General features: G+C 40.8%; 1 pseudogene; it reads left to right on the plus strand.

Moving 5' to 3' along the window:
* Positions 1–6,004: 6,004 nt before the first annotated feature.
* On the plus strand, positions 6,005–6,919 carry LOC130016176 (mas-related G-protein coupled receptor member X2-like; annotated as a pseudogene).
* Positions 6,920–19,619: the final 12,700 nt, after the last annotated feature.

The following is a 19,619-nucleotide window of genomic DNA, read 5'->3' on the forward strand; positions in this document are numbered from 1 at the left end:
TCAGTCTTACTTGTGCCCTTCTCAGAGCAGATGTCCAACCACGGCCCAATTTTCTGATACCATCCAGAATCAAAAAGCCAAAATCCTCCTAGTACTATTTCTGAGGAGAATAGAAATAGTGGGTAACTGAAGTCTTTACAACCCTGATTCTTCCTCAGAATTTTCAGCCTTCAGAGATATTTGATGGGAGCTCCTCTCATTATTAATGATGTGGCAGAAAACTGGGAATTCCCCAGACATGAATCCAGGATCAGAACCAAAACTGACCTACCCAGATCCCATGAAAGTCATTTATTCCCCTCAATTTATCTTCTTCTGGGGGCTGCAGCTATAACACAGCAGGTAGGGTGTTTGCCTTGCATGCAGCCGGCCCGGGTTCAATTCCCAGCATCCCATAGAGTCCCCAGCATCCCATATTGAGAGGAGTAATTCCTGAGTTCAGAGCCAGGAGTAACCCCTGTGCATCACCAGATGTGACCCAAAAAGAAAAAAAAATCTTTTGTGTTAATAAGGCTATCACAATGAGATAAAGTGCGACATGAGAAGACTAACAATATGCGTTAAAAACCACAATCAATATGAAGCTAGTTCTGGTTTCTAAAGTTTTTTTTCACGAAACAAAAAAGACAAGCACTTATCACAACTGACTTTTATGTTCGGTCACATGAATGACCAGGATATCTGCCCTGATGGAGGGAAATGTTGTGGTTTCTTCTCCTCAACAGGCCTCCAAGGCTGCAAGAACCAAGAGAGATGTGACTTATTCAGTCTGGGAGAATGAGGCCTCTTTCCTCTGGGAGGTGACTTTCTGCCATACGAGTTTTCTTCTTTGTAAAAAGGGATAGGTGTCTCTGTGTATTCTTCTCCAGAGACTTCTAATATCCAGTTTGCTATGTGGGACAATTTGAAGAGTATTATTCTGAGAGAAGGTAATCAGGAGAGGATAGATGTGGAATTATCTGTCTGATAATGTGAGATATAAAGAAACATTGTGAGGAAATAAATGCCCACAAACAACAGAAACTGAGAACTGGCCTTTAGTAGGAAGCTTTTTTATGGTTAGGACATAGGGGAGGGGAAGGACGGAGGGTAGAGGGACTGGGATAATCGTGGAAGGAAGTGGAATCTGGTGAAAAATGTGGTACTGGAATGTTTTATGCATGACTGCTACCAATAACAGTATTATAAACCAAGGAATCTAAAATAATTTTTTTTAATTTTTAAGTTAAAACAACTTCTTATTTTTTACAACTATTCATTACCCATCCTCCAGTTTGCTCCTTAATGAGCACATTTCTAAGTTCTATTGCTGCACATTGGATTTCATATGTATAGTAGTGTTGACTCTGCTCTATATACATATATTAAACATATATGTATATATATATAAAACCCCATTTCTACCGATGTGCTTGAACCTTGCTCTTTATGTCTCCTGTCTCTCTCTCTCTCTTTTTCTATTATCAATCTCAGTTTCATTCCATCCCAGTTCTTTTCATTTATATGCTTAAGAGTCAAAATGTAGTGTGGGCATCCCCTGTGAGGCCAGGCATTCCTTCTTCCTGCTATTTTGTTATATACTGTGGGCAAGTGATATCACCTGGTATTTTCCCTTCTTCTCAAACTCATATCTCTTAACACAATATCCTCCAGTACCATCCAATTTTAGCAAAATACATAATTTCATCATTAACTGCAGCTACATAATATACCATTGTGTATGTATACCACATTTTCATTGTCCATTCATCTGTTTTTAGACACCTATATTGATTCCACATCCTAGTTATTGTGATGAGTGCTTCAGTGAATAGTGCTGAGCACTGAGATGATTTTGTGTTCTGTGGGCAGATACAAAGAACTAGTTTGTTGGGTAATACAGTAACTGTATCTTGATTTCTCTGAGAAACCTCCATATTGTGGAATGTGGCATAGTCTAATAGGTTAGTTGGAAAATCAGTAAAGGTAAAGGTAAAGGCCCTCCCGTTGATCGTTGATTTGCTCAAGCGGGCCCAGTAACGTCTCCATTGGAGACTTTGTTGTTACTGTGTCTGGCATATCGAATACTCTCGGTAGCTTGCCGGGCTCTCCGAGATAGAAAATTTCATGTTCTGATACTATACTTAGAAAATACTAAAGACTCTATAGGGGGAAAAAGCTCTTAGAAATAATAGGTTTATATAGTAAAGTGAAAGACTACAAAATCAGTACCCAAAACCCATGACTTTGCAGTATACAAATAATGGGGAAAAAGAGAGAGATTAAAAAATCAATACTAGGGGTCTGGGCGATAGTACAGTGGGTAGGGCATTTGCCTTGCACATGGCCAACCTGGGTTCAATCCCTGACATCTCATATGGTCCCCCAAGCACCACTAGGAGTAATTCCTGAGTGCAGAGCCAGAAGAAACTCCTGAGCATTGCTGGGTGTGACTAAAAAGCAAAATAAAGAAAAACATCAACCCTGTTTAGACTTGTACCTCAGAAAATCAAGTACCTCATAAAAAGCTTAACTGAAGAGATGAAGGACCTGTACGAAGAAAGCTACAAAAATCTACTTCAATAAATAAAACAAGACATGAGGAACATCTACCCCATGCTCATGGATTGGGAAAATTAACATTTTAAAAATTGCAATCCTCCCCAAAGCATTATACAGATTCAATGTGATTCCAAACATATCCTGACACAGACCCTCAAGTATATTATCATTTCATCTTTGATAAAGGAGCACGAAGTGTAAAGTGGTGCAATGAAAGCCTCTTCAACAAGTGATGCTGGGAAAACTGGGCATCTACATGTAAAACAAAATGAACTCAGATCTCTCTCTAATGCCATGCACAAAAGTCAGATAAAAATAGATTAAATACATCAATATCAGGCCTGATTTCAAAAGGTACATGGAAGAAAATGTAGAGGGAACCCTCCACTATGTTGAAGCTAAAGGCATCTTCAAAGATGAAACAACAGTGACTGGTAACAATAAGTGGAAGCAAAGATAAACAAATAGAATTACATTAAACTAAGAAGCTTCTGCATCTCAAAAGAAATGGTAACCAAGATATGGTGACAGCCCATGAAATGATAAAAATTATTCACCCAATACCCATCAGATAAGGGGTTAATATCCAGAATGTGTAAGGCACTATTAGAACTTTACAAGAAAAAAATCCAATCCCATCAAAAAATGGGGAGAAGAAATGAACAGAAACTTCCTCAAAGAAGTAATACAATTTTCCAAAAGACACATGAAGAATACTCTACAACACTAATCTTCAGGAAATCTTCAGCAAATAAAAACAACCATGAGATATCATCTCACACCACAGAGATTGGCACACATCAAAAAGAACAACCGGTGCTGGTGTGGATGCGAAAAGAAAAAGACTCATTCATTTTTGGTGGGAATGCCAACTGGCTCAACCTTTTTGAATGTAATATGGACATTCCTCAAAAAACTAGAAATTGAGCTCCCATATGACCCAGCAATATACCACTTCTGGAAATACACTCTGGGGATGTAAAAATGCACAGCATAAATGCTATCTGCAGTTCTTTGTTCATTGCAGCACTATTCACAATATTCAGAGTCTGGAAATAACCTGACTGCCCAAGAACAGAGGATGGTTTAAAGAAATTTGGTACATGTGTTCCCCAAAGTCTCCTCTGCCGGGAAAGGGAAGCGCACATGGGGCGCACAGGACAGGAACACGCTCCCCAGCTCCCTGACAAACCTGCAGAGGAGGGCGGCTCTGCGACAAGGTGGGCGGGCAGTCCAGTGGAACTAGGGCAGGTGTTCCCCAAAGTCTCCTCCAGCTGCCCAGCGGTGGGGGCCCAGTGCAGGCAAAGAGGTGTGCATGCATGGCGCAGGATAGGGACATGCTCCCCTGTTCCCCAACAAACCTGCAGAGAAGCACTGTTCACAATAGCCAAAATCTGGAAAAAAACCGAGTGCCCGAGAACAGGTGACTGGTTAAAGAAACTTTGGTACATCTACGTAATGGAGTACTATGCAGCTGTTAGAAAAGATAAAGTCATGAAATTTACATACATGTGGTACTACATGAAAAGTACCATGCTAAGTGAAATGAGTCAGAAAGAGAGAGACAGACATAGAAAGATTACATTCATCTGGGGAACATAAAGTAACAAAATAGGAGACAAACACCCAAGAATAGCCAAAATAAGTACCAGGAGGTTTACTCCATGGCTTGGAGGCCAGCCACACATGCTAGAGGAAAAGGCAGCTCAGATAAAGGAGGGAGCACCAAGTAAAGGGTGTTGGGAGGATACTCCCAGGATGAGAGATGCAAGCTGAAAGTAGACTATAGACCAAACATGATTGCCATTCAATGCCTCTTTTGCAACCACAGCACCCAAAAGGAGAGAGAGAATAAAAGGGAATGCCCTGCCACAGAGGCAGGGTGGGATCAGGCGGTGGGATGGATACTGGGATCATTGGTGGTGGAGAATGGATACTGGTGGAGGAATGGGTACTCGATCATTGTATAACTAAAACCCAAGCACAAAAATCTGTAAGTCTACAACTGTACCTCATGGTGTTTCACTAATAAAAATTTTTTTAAAAAAGAAATTTGATACATCTACACAATGGCTGGAGCGATAGCACAGCGGTAGGGCGTTTGCCTTGCATGCAGCCAACATGGCCAACCCGAGTTCAATTCCTCCACCCCTCTCGGAGAGTCCGGCAAGCTACCAAGAGTACCTCGCCCACACGGCAGAGCCTGGCAAGCTCCCCGTGACGTATTCAATATGCCAAACACAGTAACAACAAAGTCTCCAATGGAGATGTTACTGGGCCCGCTCCGAGCAAATCGACGAACAAAGGGAGAGCCTTTACTTTTACACAATGGAATACTATGCAGATGTTAGGTAAAATGAAATCATGACATTTGCTTATAATGGACATAAAGGGTATCAAGCTGAGTGAAAGGAGTCAAAAGGAAAGGGGCATATGTAGAGTGATTGCACTCATGTAGAATATAAATAAGACATAGTATGACACTAATACCCAAGGACAGTAGAAACATGGGTAAGGAGGATTAATCCATAATTGGAGGCCTGCCCCAAGTGCTGGGGGAGAAGGCAGTTGGGATAGAGAAGGAACCACTATGACAATGATAGTTGGAAATGATCAGTCTGGATAAGAACTGTATTCTGAAAATAGGGAAAGGAACACATATGATAACCTCAAAGTGTCTGTATTGGAAACCATAATGCCCCAAAGGAGACAGAGAGAAAAAGGAAAGAAAGTGCCTGCCATAAACGTAGGAGCACGGGGTGTGGGGGTGGGGGAACTGGGGACATTTGTGTGTGTGTGTGTGTGTGTGTGTGTGTGTGTGTGTATGTTGAGAAATGTACACTGGTGGAGTGTTAGGTGTTGGAATATTGTATGACTGAAACCAGAACATGAACATCTTTGCAACTGTGCATCTCATGGTGATGGTGATGAAAGAAATAAAGAAGGAAGGAAGGAAGGAAGGAAGGAAGGAAGGAAGGAAGGAAGGAGAAAGAGAGAGAAAGAAAGAAGAAAGAAGAAAGAGAAAGAAAGTAAGAAGAAAGAAGAAAGAAAGAAGAAAGACAGAGAAAGAAAGAAAGAAAGAAAGAAAGAAAGAAAGAAAGAAAGAAAGAAAGAAAGAAAATTGCACATTTATAAAGAGTTGTAATTTATTGAAGGCTTTAACCATAAATATTAGATTGAATCCAAATATAGAATTTGGATATATGTGTGGCCTCCTTAAACTATCTTATTTTCTTCTAGCCTCTGTTTCTATCCTCTGTAACACATAATAACACTTCTCAAATTGGTGCAGCTCTGCGAATCCATGATCATACTGAAAATTCTTCTGTTTCATTTGTGTTCCCAGGAACACCACAGAGAGTAACTGAGCATGGATGTAACTGTCAAGGCCTGGGTGACTGAAAGCAAACAGGGAAATAAGAGTGACTGGACAGCCTGATATCCAACAAATGATTTGAAATTTTTCACCATCAACTTTCTGGAATTTATCATTTCCCTGGTGGGGCTGGCAGGAAATGCAGTTGTGCTCTGGCTCCTGGGCTTCCGCATGCAGAGGAATGCTTTCTCCGTCTACATCTTCAACCTGGCAGGAGCTGATTTTGTCTTTCTCTCCATCTGTATTATCTTGTCCATGAAGATATTTTTCAAAACATTGCCTTTTCACTTCATCCCCAGTCCCCAGATTTTCTTCATAATGTTTGTCTTTGCCTATGTTGCAAGCCTGAGCATTCTTAGTACTATCAGCACTGAACGCTGCCTGTCTGTCTTACAACCCATCTGGTACCGCTGCCACCGCCCAAAACACATGTCATCTGTCATGTGTGCCGTGCTCTGGGCCCTGTCCCTGCTGCTAACTATCCTGAGGATGGAGTTCTGTGGCTACCTATATGGAAAATTTAATGAATATTTGTGTAAGCTACTTGATTTCAGTATTGCTACATGACTGATTTTCTCCTTTGTGCTTCTGTTTGGGTCCAGTCTGGTGCTGCTGACCAGATTGCTGTGCGGCACCCAGACGGTGAAGCTGACCAGGCTGTATGTGACCATCGGGCTCACAGTGCTGGTTTTCCTCCTCTGTGGCCTGCCCTGGGGAATCAACTGGTTCCTCTTATACTTGATGCAATTTATATATGATATAAATTCCTATGCATATAAATACTTTAATGTAGTAGCAGAGCTACTATCTTGTGTCAATAGCTATGTCAATCCCATCATTTAATTGTTTGTTGGCTCTTATAGGCAGCAGAGAAGACAGCAAAGAAGGAGTCTCAAATTAATTTTGCAGAGGGCTCTGCAGGATGTTCCTGAGGAGGATGGAAGTCAAGGCAGCCCTCCTCAGGAGACCCTGGAGTTGTCAGGGAACAGTCATGTGTCCTAATTCAAAGTCACACTGTAGTCATAATTTTCAAAAATGTTGTCATTGCATTTCAAATATCTTGGGTTTGTCTCTCTTTACAGCTGAATTATATGTTATTGTATAAGTAAATTATAGTTTATTTTCATGTTATCAATCTATAGGTAAAAGTCTGTTATTGACATTTGTTTTTAAGTATTTTCAGGTCCTCTTTGTATTTCTAAAGGATAAATAATCACTAGTGAAATTTCTGCAACAAAGGAAGCTGCATACGGAACTCTAGGGATAATTTCCATACCTTTGCTGTAGTGATGATTCAGTATTTATTTTTTACATCTACTGTGTGGTGTTGGTGATTTGGAATTACTGTGTTTCTGCATAGGTTTTTCTCCTACAACACCATTTCTTAGAAATTAGGTGCTCATACCAATAGAAATAAAACTTTCAAAATGGGACTTCACCAGCTAAGAACCCTGCACAGCTCAGGAAACATGGGCTAAAACTAAAAGACACCTAACTGAATGCAAAAAAAAATACATTTTCATTTAAAACATCAGATGAAGTATTAATGTCCAAGATATATAAAGTACTCACAAAGATTAAAACAAAAAATAATACAAATTCCTAACCAAAAAGGGGGAGAGAAAATGAGCAGGCAGTTCTCTGAAGAAGACAGACAGATGGTTAACAGACACGTGAAAAAAATGTTCATCATCACTTATTATCAATTCAAATTCAAATCAAGGTGACAATGAGATGTCATCTGACACCAGTAATAATGGCACACATCAAAAACTGGGAAATATCTATGTTTGTGGGAATTTGGTGCAAAAGGAACTTTTATCCATGGCTGTTGAGAATGTTGTCTGGTTCAAGCCCTATGGAAAAAAGAATGGCGGCTTCTCAGAGAAATGAAAATAGAGTTACTATGTGATACAACAATTCCACTTCTTGATATCAACTTCCAGGACACATTTTTGCTCGAGAGGACATGTGAAACCAATATTCATTGCACTGAGCACAATAGCTTGAATTTGAAATCAACCTAGTTGCCCAACAGCAAATCAATGGATAATGAAAGTATTGTGTGTGTATATATATGTATACAATGTATATATAGTATACAATGTATATATATATACCATACAATGCATATATATACTATATAATGGAATACTATGCAGCTGTAAGTAATGATGAAATCATGCATTTCACTGTACTTTGAATGGAATTGGAAGTTATAACTTCCAGTGAACTGAGTCAGAAGTGGAAGGACAAATACCAGATGATAACACTTATCTGTGGTATATCAAAATACCAGGATGAGAAAATGCATGTTCACAAAGAGAGGATTCTCAGACTTGACCCTTAAACTTATAAATGAGAAGACCAGGAAAGAAAAGAATACAAAGACAGATGGTAATGAGAAGGGAGGCATCAAGAGTAAGGTTCAAGTACATCATACTATAGAGATGAGGTATATGTCAACATCTAACAGAGTCAATAATATCATAATTGTGGAATCCAAACTACAGCAATCAAACTTAGAAATGTACATGTCAAGGAGGCAGACAATGGGGTGAGAGGGTAAGGAGACCTAGTGGAATTTGTACTGAAACATTGTACAGCTAAAAGTAGGTTCAGAATAACTATATAAACCATGGTGCTTCAATATCTGTCACTGTCACTGTCCTCCTGTTGTTCATCGATTTGCTCGAGCAGGCACCAGTAACATCTCCATTGTGAGACTTGTTGTTACTGTTTTTGGCACATCAAATATGCCACGGGGAGCTTGCCAGGCTCTGCCACGCGGGCGGGATACTCTCTGTAGCTTACCGGGCTATCTGAGAGGGAAGGAGGAATCGAACCCGGGTTGACCATGTGCAAGGCAAACACCCTGTTAGTCATGTATATGTATAAATGTATTTCTTGGTGCTTTATTTTACTCCATTGGTCTGTATATGGGTTTTTGTTCCAATACCTTTATGTTTTGATTACTGCCCTTTGCAATCTAGCCTGAAGCCAAAGAGCATTGGGCATCTTTTCTCCCCCTCCATTCCTTTCAGAACTATGTTGCTCTAGAATCTTTAGTTTTCATTTAAAAAATTTAGAACTATATTCTTTTTCCTTGGAAATTACCGTTGCTGCTGTAACAATGCATTCATGTGGCAGTAAAGAAAGCCACAATTTAAGAATAAGAGAGACTTAGGTTTGAATGCTTAGGTTAAAGAACTAAAAATCTTTTGGTAAAGAAGAGAGGTAGGGGTGGAGGGTGGGGAGTGGGAGGGCAGCTAGGGACACTGTGGTGGGAAATGTACATTGGTGAAGGGATAGGTGTTGGAGTGTGATATGACTGAAATCCAATCATGAAGAGCTTTGTAAATGTGTATCTCACTGTGATTCCATTTGGGCACTGGTGAAGGGATGGGTATTTGATCATTGTATAATTGAAACCCAAGCACAAAAATTTGTAAGTCTACAACTGTACCTCATGGTGTCTCACTAATAAAATTTTTTTAAAAAAGGCAAAAAAATTTAAATAAATAGAATTTTTTTAATTTTTTAAGGCAACATTTCCTTCCTCTGTAAAATGATAATAGTAATTGGCTGGTAGCTAGATGGCCACAAATACCTGTGATACAGTAGAGGTTCATGTCTTTCCTTCTGGACCCAGGGACATAAGTTAAATATTTCTGAACATGGATCCACCTGTCTGGAAGACTGAATTCACATTGATCAGTGCAACTGAGCAGGCCATTCCTCAACTTAATTAAATAGATGCTGATACTGGACTTGTTGATCATCCCATCCAGGTTGAATAGCAGGGAACATTATTGTGCTCTGTCTCCTGGGCTTTCTCTGTCTGCAGTCTCAGCATGATGTATTTTCACCTTCTCTCTCTCTCTCTCTCTCTCTCTCTCTCTCTCTCTCTCTCTCTCTCAACAACTCTTTCCATTTCATTTTTATCTCCATGCCCATATTTTCACCATGTGTCCACATTTGTTGGGCAACAGTTTTTCCCTAACGTGCCCAGACACGTTATGCACTGGGTCCAAGCAAACGTGGGGTGAAGGAAGACGAGTGAGCAGAGAAACCACTCCAGGAGACAGCTGATGGCTGCTCACTTTATTGCCAAATACACACATATTTTATAGAGGGTCTCAGCTTAAGAAGATGGTCCAATTGCATAAAGTTTAGCATTACTGACCTATCACCTTTCCAATTCTGCTTTGCCCCGGCCCAATCCCAGTTAGGACTAGATGCTGCAGTTAGGAATGACTCTTGAGCGGGAGATGAGACTCAAGGCCCGGATGCCTGGTGCTTGTAAAATGCGCCCAGATACTCCCTACTGGGTGCTATGCAGGGACAGGTTTTATCTGCTATGCAGGGACAGATCTGCTCTGGCGCCTCCTCACCTAAGCCTCAGGCCTAAACATCCAAGGCTATCAGCACCGAAGCTTGTATGGTCTTGTGCCCCAGTGTGCTGCTGTCACTATCCAAAACACATGTGGATAAGCATGCATGTCCTGTTCCCAGCCTTAACACTGCTAGTGAGTGTCCTAGAAGGGAAGGGCACTGGCTTCTATTTTGGAAATAACGATTAAAAAGTATCCCATCACTGCTAGATATTCAATATTTTAGTTTTTACTTCTTGGTGGATCTTCTCTGGTCCTGCTGGGTCAAATTGATGACTGGATATCAGAACAAAGAACTGACCAGGCTCTAACTGACCATCAGGATCACCGTGTGCTGGTCAAATCACCCTGTGACCACCGATTCCTGAAACAATTTGTATTCTGAAAGATATTGATAAAGATACTGTTAACTTTATCCATTTATGTTTACTTTGTCCTGTGTCAATAGCTGTCCCTACCCTGTGTTTAGCCACTTTGTTTGACCTCAGGCTGGCAGTAGTGATGTTTGTGGTCTCGCACGAGTGGCCCTGCCACTCGGAGACCTAACTGTGAGGTCTAAGACTTATAAAGTCTGCAATGAGCCCCTGCTCAGCACAGGCCAAAGCCCTGCCAGCCCCACCAGGTGGCTCTTATGCCACATCTGTTGTCCACTCTGTCTTCTTGACATAGGAGTTGATCCCCACCACCTGATCTCTTGGGGAGCCATGGACTCAGATTGGAACAAGGAGTTGCTCTTTGCAGGAGAGGAAAGTGAATCTTAGACCTTACCCAGGGTTACTGGGTTCTTGTCTTGCATCACAGAAAAGAATTTCAGGAGAAGACGAGCAGTGAAGTAGAAGAGATTTTATTTTGAGGTGTTTGAAGGTGAGGAAGAAGGGAAAGCGAGAGAATAACACACTCAAGAGAGAATGTGGGCTTCTCCAAGGAGTGAGAGAGGCCCTAAGCACATCCCCGCATTAGATAGGAAAGCATGGAAGCACACATCTCAAGAGGAGAGATGCCGGTGACACATGTGCTCAGGCACCACATGTGCTCAGCCACATGGGCACAAGTAGCACATGGGCTCAGACAACATGTGAGTCCTTCCTTTGTTCAAGGAGGCTTTTATAGTGTTTCCCACATGGGGCTTTCTAAGGGTGTAGACTTGGGAGTGATCTTCTTTGAGACTTCTTTTCTTGATCTTTGCTTCTGCTGGATCTTCTCTCGAAGGGTGAGCCAGCCTTCTCTGGTCTGGGCTAGCTGTGAGTTAATCGAATTAAAGAAAGGAATTGAAGAGCTAGAGTGATAGTAAGCAGGTAGGGCATTTGCCTTTCAGGAGGCCAACCCGGGTTTGATTTTCAACATCCCATATGGTCCCCCGAGCACCACCAGGAGTAAGTCCTGAGTGCAGAGCCAGGAGTAACCCCTGAGCATCGCTGGGTGTGACCTAAAAAGAAAAAAAAGTGTGGAGGAGGGGCTAAGGGTTCTAGAGTAATACTTTCTGGTGTGTGGGGGGGGGGGGGGAGGTGTCCATTCTCCTCAGGTTCTGCTGCTGCTGGAAAAGGTCTTATCAGGTCCTGCTTTCTGTATCCACAAGGTGGGTCAGATTTAGGACTGATGGCTTTATTCACGATCATGACCATCCTGTTATTCTTCTATTGCCTCGAGCAGGCCCCAGTAACGTCTCCTTCATCCTAGCCCTGAGATTTTTTTTAAAAAGTGCCATATTAAAGGCTCTTTCAGGGTTAGGAGAATGAGACCCATCATTGTTACTGGTATTTAGCATATTGGGTACACCACAGGGAGTTTGCCAGACTCTGTCGTGTGGGCAGGTTACATTTGGTAGCCTGCCAGTTTGTCCAAAGTAGGAATGAGATAATAAAATGTCACGCAGCCGCTTCCGGGAGCTGGGTTTTATAGTCTCTGACTCTTGGCCATTGATGGGATTACATGGCGCCAGGGGGCCAGTTGGTGGGTGTAACCCCTGCCTACTGGAATTTGGAGGATCTGGGTGGAGGATTCTCAGCCCAGATCCGAGCAGGCTTGGAGATCTCAGCCCCGGGACCCGCATGCTTTTGTTCCTCTGCCGTTACCTTCATACGTGTGGAGAGTGGTCTCAGCATGGTGGTGGCTAGTTCTGGAGGTCTTTGGCTGCCAGAGCCCTGGTTGGGGCGGGGAGGCTTTATTAATTCCCATGATGGCTTTATTAATTCCCCCAAATTTCATCACCATGATGTGGAGGGCTCTTGTCTTTTCTACCTGCCTACATCAGTAGCAGCAGCATGCTTACACCCTCACTTTAATTTTCCAGAGAACTTTCTAGGACTTTTCTGAGATGAAGGAATGAAAGAGAAGACAGCCTTCCTCAGGAGACCTTCAGACGTTGGGATGCATGTAGCTATTCTAATACAAAGCCTCTGCTTCAATCATACAAATATTGCTTTTACGGCCAACTTGGTTCTTATCAATTTGAGAGATATGCCTAAGTTCATGGTAGATAGATCTCTGAAAAACTGAGATAAGCAGCCTCCTTGTGAGGATGGTGTGTCACGAAATTTCCTGTTAAGGAAATGCTGTGGGCAGCCCCACAATTGACCTGATCCAGAAACCTAAACCCCATCTTTAGATTAATATTGCCAAATATGGTTGCCAGAATTTCTCCCACTTTTGAGGAACCCTCCTTTAACAGGAAGAAAACAATGCAAGGAAGTCTAGATTATTGGAGTAAGTTACCTGACAGGTATTTTCAACTATAAATTTTTTATGTCTCTTATTATGTGTCTATAAATTATGAGGTAAATTTAAAAGCTATTATCTTAATCTGGACCCCAAAACAAGTTTTTAGGAATATTAAGAGGTTTAGTAATCTTTTTTTGTTAATACTTTCTTTTGTTCAACAAAATTTTATCCATGTTGTTAAGTTGTCTACACAGAGTCTGTCTCTTATACAGCTGAGTTCTATTTCATTGTATGGGTTTGCAACAGTCTATTTTAATGTCAATAGATAAAGCTGCTGTGAACATTCATTTACATGTCTTCCAAACACTGGATTTTATTTCCCTTAAAATAGTGCTTAAAAAGAACCTCCTGGAACATGAAAAGTCAATCTGTGCTCTAGCCTATGAGAAACACCAAAACCTTTTGGTAGTGAATAGATTGTAAAGAATACAGATGTTCCTTTGTACCTGAAATTGATAAAATGTCATTAATAATATTTATATAATCAAAGTTTAAATAATTAAATTTATAATGTGATTCCCCTTCCAATGGACAAAACTGAAAGTTAATAGCTGCTTTGCATAAGCTCCAGCAAACAATGTATTATTTGTTACTTGAATGTTAGTTATTCTAATGAGATCTTATTGTTTTGTGTGCACTTATTCATTCATTTATTTATTTGGGGGATCCACACCCCACAGTGCTCAGAGCTTACTCCTGGGTCCTCATTCAGGAATCACTTCTGATGGTGCCCATGAGACCATTTGTGGTGCCCAGAGATTGAACTGGGTTTGTTGCCTGCTAGGTGAACACCATACCTGCTGTTCTGTTTTTCCAGTCCTAGTTCATTTATTCACTTTTGTTCAAGTATAGCAGACATATAATAGTGTGTATTCATAAAACAAATGAGAAGTCCATGCCTCTTTCTCTTGCCATCTGCATTCAGGGGTCTTAGGCCACTTCCCTACCCAGGACAACCAATTCCATGGGCAGATAAAGGAAGAAACAAGGGCCAGGCTGGTTAGTGATCAGTTGCCATTTATTCCATTCTCTCCATGCACCTGTTCTAATCTCACTAAGCTTCCCATTCCAGTCTTCTCCTGTCCCCCTTGCTAGTCTCTCCATGCCCCAACTAACTGTCCTGGTTTCTCTACTAGTCCCACCCCCCAGCCTTGGAGGTAGCAACCACACCCAGGTCCAGTAGCACAATCAACATATGAAAACCCTTCCTGCAGCCAGAAGATCTGCTCAAGGGTGGAAATACCACCGAGAGGGGTTTTCTCCTTTCCTTAGACTGGAGGCACAGCGGTAGGACATTTGCCTTGCACACAGCCTATTTGGCTGACCCGAGTTAGATTCCTCCACCACTCTCAGAGAGCCTGGCAAGCTACTGAGAGTATCTCACCCTCACGGCAAAGCCTGACAAGCTATCCGTGAAGTATTCGATATGCCAAACACAGTAACAACAAGTGTCTCAACGGAGATGTTACTGGGCCCGCTCAAGCAAATCAATGAACAATGGGAGGACAGTGCTACAGTGCTTAGTTCAATAACCATTTTAACATTCATCTTAATTAATAATATTAGTCATTTTGTATGGACACAGTAAGAGATACATTAAGCTTGTAGGGTGGCTCTCCCGGGGACATTTCGCAATAAATCCTAGACTACAGTGCTCAGGCTTCCTAACCCTATTGTGGTCTTAATCCAGTTGTTACTTTTTGGATCATAACAGAATTTGTCCATAACCCTGCTCTTAACTTATAGTTAAGTATTATGGCACTTAGCCTGGCTCATTTTGATGCCAGGATAGCTCATAGCTTGCCCTGGATCGATCCAGTACCTCATCAGGACCCTACTTTTGGGGTGCTAGGAACTAAGGGCAATTGAGGCTTAAGTTGAAAAAACAGATGCCCAGGAGTGAATATTATTCAGAGTCAATTAAATCCCAAATTACAAAAGCATGGCATTAACTGTCTTCCTTTGTCTATACAAAAAGGACATTGCTCTGAATTAACTATGTAAAGGACATAAAGAGAAGAGAAAAGCAATATTTACAAGTGAACAGAATCTGAATGGGAGATAAAGGTGATTGACCCATTGGGGAAGCAGAGCACAAAGAAAGAGGTTACATTGGGCTGGGGCAATACCGCAGAGGGTAGGACACTTGCCTTGCACTCGGCTAACCCGGATTCAATTCCCAGCATTCCATATGATCCCCTGAGCACCGCTAGATGTAATTCCTGAGTGCATGAGCCAGGAATAACCTCTGAGCATTGCTGGGTGTGACCCAAAAAGCAACAAAAAAAAAAGGTAAAAGAAAGAAGTTACAGATAAACATAGGGGAGTGGAAGCACCTCAGAGCACTGTGTTTGGAGTAAGTCAATAAACCTAAGCTCCTTGTGGCAAGGCAGAAAGGACAAACCAATGTTATCCTACATCATAGTACTTTTTTCCTGTGGTTTGGGGACCATACTCAGTAGTACACAGTGGTTGCTCTTTCTCCTGTTCTCAACTAGTTTGTTTCTAGTTTGACTATTATGTTTCTTTGTAAATGTGTATACAGATTTTTATGTGACCAGACATTTCTATTTTACCGGATAATTAGAAGAGCTAAGTAGCTATGTTACATGGTAAGTAAAAGTTTAATATTTTTTAAAAAATGCAAAAGGTTTTTCAAAAATCCTGTAACATTTTACTTAATCACCAGTGAGGGTAGTAAAATGCAGTTTCTTTAAATTTTTGACAACTTTAAATTATTTAAACGATTTTTTAATTTTAGTCTTTATAAGAAGTGGATCATAGGACCTTATAGTTAACTTGTATTCTTTAATAAGAAGGCAAGCTCATCCACTTTTTTTTCTAATGCTATGATTTACAATGTTGTTCATAGTACAGTTCTTTCACGTGTCTAATGTTCCAATACCATTCCCACCACCAGTGTGACCTTCCCTCAACCAGTGTCCCCAGCTTCCCACCCACCCTCCAGCCTGCCATTTTAGCAGGCACAAATTTATTTCATATTATTTGTTATGATAAAATGGCAAACCAAATTATCATAAAATAAATAAAAGAAAAATTGTGATAATTGTTATATCTCACAATGGTGTTCCAAAAGTCATTGTGTAAGGATTTACACAATGTGGTTGAGCCTTCTTATTTACTGATACTAGTTTAGCCTTCCATATTGTTGCTTTTGCTCTTTGAGCTTGGTGAGCTTCTATACAACTTTCACATCAGGTTTGCCGTGCTCCTCCTTCTGTGCTGTCAGTATAGCGAAACTGAGAGGTATCACATAGTTGTGTATGCAGTCAGGTGCTCCATCCAGGACCTGTGGAGCGGGGACCATTTGGTGACTAGGTGGCCTAATGAGGTTCATTTGTGGAGCTGGGCTATTTATATTCCAGGGGACACCAATATGGGCAGAGATTGCAGGGCCTTCCAGTCAGGAGGGAAATCTGCCTCCCCCGCATTCCAAGAAGGTCCCAGCATTCTCAACCTGAAAACCAATCTACCTGGGGTGATTTAGTGGCTTGGCTTCTTTTCAGTTCATCCACTGTTTCTGTGTGCATTTGTCATCTACACACCTTCTTTATGAAGTGCCTGGTCTGATCATTGTGCTTATTAACTCAGTCTCTCTATTAATTCCATGTCTGTACCATAGAGGTGAGTTTAGCTGCTGATCAGCACACACCAAGTCCAGTTCTTTCTATCTAGGTCTAAAAACGTTAGGTCTCCTCTACTTTGCCATGTAAACATGTAACTGCTCCAAAACTGACTCTCATTCTCTAAAGAAAATTCATCAAGCCATGGTTTTCCTGAAACCCCCTTCTCACTCTTTAGTCATTCTCAAAGAATTTCTCCCATTTCCTTACCTCAGTCCTATAGAAAACTTGCATCTAATATTTTTTCTGCTTGTTCTCTCTAACTATGGAACAGAGGGCTCTGCATGCTCTGTTCTAAACTTCCCTCCTCACAGAGGTGCTGGATCCTACCTTCTTCTGCACAGAAAGACTTTCACATTTACTAACTGTGATTTATTAACTGTTACATTCAAATAAAATCCTTACTTTTATTTATTTTTTCAACCAGAGCTGTTGAACAAACTGCTGAAGGGAAATAACATTTCTGAAATGTGCAGAGGCCAAGTTTAGAGCTTAGTGTTCTGGGAGGTGGATAGGGGTGGTCCATATGCAGCAGAGGACACTGGTGCCTAAGGAAGTCTTATCAAGATACTAGACCAGCCCTGTGACTTCCTTCCCAGTGGCCCACAGGCCCATAATCATTGGACAAATAATGCCTCGATAAGATGTTATCAAGCTCAACCTCTGCTCATCTCCACCCATCCAGAGTTATTAAAGAGAATAATGCTCCAGAGGTATGCAGACCACAGTAAGTCTGAGCAACACAGCCAGGTACTGTAGCTGTACCTGGAGATCTAGAACAAAATTGACTACACTTCCTTTGTTTGGAATTCAGGCACTGCATGGCCTGGTCCACTCTATGTTTTGTTTTGTTATTTTGTTTGTTGTACTATTCCTTCTTGAAACACTGGAGTAATAACAGACTATAGGTGTCAAATATTTTCTACAAATGAGACCCTCCCCAACAAAAAGCACAAAATGAAAGTGGAAGTTCTCCCCCTTTTTTTTTTCAAAAGGAATTTATTTAGTTTAAAGCTTCCATCCTTGGGTCATGTCCAGGCCTGTGACACTTTGTTCCATTTAATTTAAAAGTATTAAAAAGCTGGAGAGATAATACAGAGGCTACGTGTTTACCTTGCATGCAGTTTATCCCAGTTCAATTCCCAGAAGTATATATGGTTCCCCCTGAGCATCATCAGGAGTGATCCCTGAGCACAAAGTCAGGAGTAAATCCCGAGATTTCCAACTATGGCCCCCAAACCAAAATGATAATTATTAAAAGTGTATTATTTTGAGAGAGAGAGAGAGAGAGAGAATAAAAGTGCCTGCCATAAAGGCAGAGATAGGGAGCAGGAGGGAGAGAAACTGGGCACATTGGTGGTAGGATTTGTGCCACTGGATAGGTGTTGGAACATTATACAACTAAAACCCAATCATGAATAATTTGGTAGCTATATATTTCACAGCGGGTAGGGCGTTCGCCTTACAAGCGGCCAACATAGCTGACCCGAGTTCAATTCCTCCGCCCCTCTCTGAGAGCCCGGCAAGCTACCGAGAATATTCGATATGCCAGACACAGTAACAACAAAGTCTCCAATGGAGACGTTACTGAGCCCGCTCGAGCAAATCGACGATCAACAGGAGGGCCTTTACCTTTTACCTTACCTTACAGTTTAAAAAATAAAAAATAAATAAATAATTTTAACTATAAGCTTTAAACACACTTGTCTTTAGTAAAAAACAAACAAACAGAACCATAGTGTGTTAAAAGCAGACACTATCTCTTAACAGAAAATTAATGGTATTAATGGCAAATAATTACTAGACCTTTTTCTAAATTCAGTACTCCTGTTATCAATATATTCTATTCTTCCATTTCTAGCATTCTAAACATCAATAATTCTTTCTCTTTAAAAATAATTTTTTACTGAATCACTGTGAGATACATAGTTACAAAGCTGTTTATAATTGGGTTTCAGTCATAAAATGTTTCAACACCCATCCCTTCACCAGTGTACATTTCCTGCCACAAATGCCCCCATCAACAATTCTTTCATATTTTTAATTTTTTAATTTTAGGCACCAATACTGCTAATAATAGAAATCCATGTATACAATGGTTCAACATCACACCCTCCACCAAAATGTTATCCCCATTAGCTTAACCCCACCTCCTTCCAGGGTAAGATCAGTTTGGTAGGCCAGTTTTTAAATTCTGATCTAATAATTCTTTAGTATAGCTGAACTCTAATAAATTCACCTAACAATTTCAAATATTTTCATTTACTCTAAACTTATCTATATTTTTTCATAAACTCCAAATTTGCATCATTTGCATACTTCAATGTGACAGAATAGTGCCCTTCTTATCTTATTATAATTTTATTTATAAAATTAGCAGAACATATACATCATAACCAACGTTTGATTTTTTTTTTTTTTTTTTTTTTTTTTTTTGCTTTTTGGGTCACACCTGGAGATGCACAGAGAGGTTACTCCTGGCTTTGCACTCAGGAATTACTCCTGGCAGTTCTGAGGGAACCATATGGGATGCTGGGGATCAAACCTGGGTTGGCCAAGTGCAAGGCAAACACACCCTACCTGCTGTACTATTATTTCAACCCCTCTAATGTTCGATTTTAAAAATAACCATTAAGAACCTGAAAGAGAAAATCTGTCAATATATTCTCCCATGTCCATTTCTTGGTAGTTTTTCCAGGGTTACAGCTTAATTGCACCAAATGGGAATTTTTTAAGTAATTAAAAATAAACATTTTAAAAGGAGAATTTTGTGAGGGGTCAGAGAAGATACAGTGGTCAGGTACTAACCTTGCATGCAGCTGAACCAAAGTACCCATCACCCTTTGTGGTACCCTCCAAAACCTACCAGGACTGCAGAGCCAGGAATAAGCCCTAAGCACTGCAGGCTGTAATCACAGAAAATTCTTCCTCACAAAAAAAAAAAAA

Source organism: Sorex fumeus, unplaced genomic scaffold, assembly GCF_029834395.1.
Source record: "Sorex fumeus unplaced genomic scaffold, SorFum_2.1 ptg000007l, whole genome shotgun sequence".
Classification (NCBI taxonomy): domain Eukaryota; kingdom Metazoa; phylum Chordata; class Mammalia; order Eulipotyphla; family Soricidae; genus Sorex; species Sorex fumeus.